The sequence below is a fragment of the Apium graveolens genome, chromosome 10, assembly GCF_009905375.1.
Source record: "Apium graveolens cultivar Ventura chromosome 10, ASM990537v1, whole genome shotgun sequence".
NCBI classification, from domain to species: Eukaryota; Viridiplantae; Streptophyta; class Magnoliopsida; order Apiales; family Apiaceae; genus Apium; species Apium graveolens.
In genome coordinates, this window is record NC_133656.1 from 61,254,614 (window position 1) to 61,258,539 (window position 3,926).

The 3,926-nt window shown below is 32.6% G+C and overlaps 2 long non-coding RNA genes across 2 annotated transcripts; both read left to right on the forward strand.

Moving 5' to 3' along the window:
- Window positions 1-266: 266 nt before the first annotated feature.
- On the forward strand, window positions 267-1,282 carry LOC141689093 (uncharacterized). Its single transcript, XR_012562246.1, has 3 exons — window positions 267-344; window positions 760-1,100; window positions 1,194-1,282. It is a non-coding gene; the product is annotated as an uncharacterized LOC141689093 (long non-coding RNA).
- An 82-nt stretch (window positions 1,283-1,364) lies between these two features.
- Window positions 1,365-2,568, forward strand: LOC141690023 (uncharacterized). The gene is made up of 3 exons (XR_012562638.1): window positions 1,365-1,485; window positions 1,671-1,816; window positions 2,464-2,568. It is a non-coding gene; the product is annotated as an uncharacterized LOC141690023 (long non-coding RNA).
- Window positions 2,569-3,926: the final 1,358 nt, after the last annotated feature.

Sequence of the window (3,926 nt, forward strand, 5' to 3'; positions counted from 1 at the left end):
GATTGCTCCGGCAACTGATATATAGTGTATGCTTGATTTTTCTAACCAAATAATAACTTGTTAGTTACTGCTACTCTTAGTATATTAGTTTTGGCTTTCTGCCTTTTAAAGTTCTAGTAATATACTACATATATGTATTGACTTTAAACAATTTATATGTTGTTGGTGAAGCAATTGGACGAGTTGCAAGTCATACCGGGGTTTGTGCACTCTGCTAAGCGATTGAAGATGGTGTGTAAATGACAACTAATATTGTCTCTTCCATTAAAAAACTTGGGTTTGTTTACAAGATTTGAATACAGGAAGCTCCAAATATCTTGACGATAGTCCTAAAGAGATTTCAGGTAATTGTTGTCTAAGCAACAAGCGTTAAAATACTCATGTACTGATCCTTAAATCCCTTGTTCTACACGTTGAGTTTGAGGTTTAGCCATAAAGATCCAGATTTTTGTCCACCAAAAAAAGCAGTTTGGTAGGTTTAGCGTGTAATATAAGCAACTTACTATTTAAGGTGTCCTTAGTGATACCCATTGGCAATTTTCTTTTGGTAAGAGCAGTTCAACATTTTAGTTATTATCTTTATCCATTGTTTAATCAACATGGTAGCCTAAATATATTGTGAAGCCATTAAGGCTAACATTCTATTTAAATTCCCTACTAACTGGTCTAGTTGCAGAGCTATTGCTTCTTTCTGTTTAAATTTGTTGAGTTTCTCTATTCTTTAATAGTCTATTCAGAATCATGATTTTGCTTTCTCAGGAAGGAAATTATGGAAAGATAAACAAGTGTATTACTTTCCCAGAGATGTTGGATTTGATTTCGTTTATGACTGTAGCAGATGATATTACATTACCTATAGATATGCTTAATGCATCTTTCTCCGGGCATTACATTACCTACTTAATGTAAGGTCAATTTTTTTTCCAATACTGTGAATCTTTGACGCAACAGTTCTCCAGTATCAGAATCAGAAACTTGTTCAGCAGTTAGACGTGCAGAAGCATGAGTTGCACAATCTTGAAGGCAGAATAAGAGAACTTAAGGACAAACAGTCCACATATGATGAGATATTAATCACAGTGAACCAACAATGGAATCAGGTTGCTTCATCTTTTGCACGTCTCATATTCTGCTGTCACTATATAATTTATGTTATTATTATTTTAACTATTTTCCTTGCTCTTCTGATGTAGTTGGTTGATGATTTTATTTTTCTTGGCGCACGTGTTGGGGCTGGAAAAAGTACAATATAGATGTTGGATCGTGCATAACGTGTGAGAGGTTTTTAACGATATTAGTTTACTTTGCATAATACTGGTGATCCCATAAATGCATTGATTAATTGTATCTTATCTGTAATTTAGGTTCAGTTCCATCATGTCCTGCAGAGGAGATGTTTCTTTGTAGAATATTAGAATTGAGTTGTGGAAAGAGACAAAGCTGAAAGCATAAGGCAGGTTTTGCATGGGAAGCCATCCGGAGAAGGTCGGGAAACTTGCCTATTATTAAGTAATGCTATATATAAACATCGCTTATTATTATTATTCGCTAGATTATGGAACTCCTCTTGTTGCTTTCTGGCTATCTGCTCTATTACAATCTTAGATATTGTTGTTCTTTATAACCATTTAACATTGACAATGTGCTCTGTTACAATCTGGAGTATGCAGATACTGTTGTGCAGTTGTCTAAGATTGACAATATGATGAAAGAGGAGGCTAATAATCTGCATGAGGTGATTGAAATTCTACATTTGAAGCATAAAGAATATGCTGAAGATATGCAAGGCAGTTGGTTCAGGATAGATGACACTGAGGTAATGAGTCTCTATTGAATGGATCATATATTCACAGTATTGGAAAAAAAATTGATCTTATCCCTTGTTTATCATTCATGACTAACTGTTGTAATATTTTTTGATAAAAGTCGGTTATTTTCTATCTTTATACATATAAAGAACATTAATAGATTTTAAAAACATGTAATTTTTAGATTTTTTATTCATAAGTAGGTGGTTGTATCTTCTTCGTGAGTGTAAATTGGGTATAACAATGATAGCATGTCAATAGACAAGTTTATAGGAATGTTTATTAGTTGATACGAAAAGAGTGAATATTGTGAGGATTCAAATCATGTTCCATTTTTTGAACTTGTAAGTTTGTGATTTTTTTCTTAATGTAGTGTACTATACATGATTATAAAAGATCATAAAGTAATGTACTTCAGAACTATATTAGAGCTCACTACAGAACAGTACATTAGAAGGGTTTACTTGATATTCAATAATCATAATACTGAAATCTCAAGCTGCATAAAATTTCAGTGGTACTTTTTGTTTGGAAAGTAACTCTTAACTGTCACCCAACTCACGTCTTTTAAACTTACTGCTTTTAGGAAAATTAGATTGTAGTGCTGTAAAGTTTATAAATTTATGTTTCCTCTTACCCTTTTGTTATCGTGCAGGTTGAATCTCCCTTTCCACCTTTTGATAAGATAGGCATCAACTCAGTACATAGGGAGGTTGAAGAAATTATTCTCGATATTTATGTTAGCAGGGATGACTTAGCAAACATATAACAATAGTTTGGTTTTGAACGATTCTGTAATAAAATTAGATACTTGATATTTATGTTGCTGAATATAAGTGTTTAGTTAGTTCATTATTTAAATACTTTCAATGAATAAATACTGATGTCAAAAAAATAATTGTACATCACTTTTAATATATAAATATTGATGTCTCAAATGCAATTGTACATCAGTTTTAGTGAAGAAAAACTGATGTCAAAAAAGTTGATATACATTGCTTTTTCCTAAAAAACCGATGTCAAAGACTAACATGTTCAACTCTAAAAGGAACATAGACATCACTTTGTTTGGGATACAACTGATGTCTAAGTGCCAACATAGACATCACCTTTTACTAAATAAATCGATGTTTAATATCAGATTTTACATCACCTATATGTAAATATTCGATGTCTATGTGGAAAAAAAGATAGCCCATTATATGTTTAATTTGTTGTAATAGGTGTAATTTATTTATTAAATTATTTATTTCTAAAAATTTTTTGTAAAAAATAATGCATGGACATCACTTTTTTTCCCAGAAATGATGTCTAATTAAGTAAAGACATCGGGTTATGGCCGATGTGTAGAATAGACATCACCGACATCAACATCGGTTGCCAAACAACATAGACATCGGCCAAAAACCGATGTCTATGGGCATTTTTCTTGTAGTGTTCATCTACTTTCTTTGATTCCATTTGAAAAAAAACTTAGAATAAAGACATTCATTCGCAGTATCTATTCTAGTCTGAACTCTTGACTCTACAATCCCAATTATTATATTAGGAGTATGAGATTTATTCCATTTAGTTGTTCTAGGCAAATTAGCTCTTGATGACGCATCATTTTCAGTATTATGTTGAGTCTGACTAGAGGATCCTTGTCATGCTTCTTGTTCTGCTCCCCCTAAGTTATTTCCAATTTGATCTCCAAAATCTGAAGCTTGACTAGTTTCATAGATAGTTTTAGTGTCATTACTTATATCTGGATCATTTCCACTATTTCCATCAGAGTATGAATCGGAATTATGACCATTACAGAGTCATTGCCATTGTTATTACCATCTGGAACAACCTTAGGTTTTTCTTCATAATCAGAAAGATCTTCAACATCAAGACTATCAAAACTATCTTCCTTCTGAATACTTGGGAGCTTGGCATCATCAAAGTTACATTAAGGCTCTCCATAACCTTTAGATCACTAATCACATATACCTATACGCCTTTGACTCAAGAGAATAGCCCACAAAGATGCATTCATCAGCCTTAACATCGAACTTGCCAAGATGCCATCATTCTTAAGCACAAAGCACTTTCTTCCAAACACATTAAAGTATTTCACTGATGGTTTCTTAT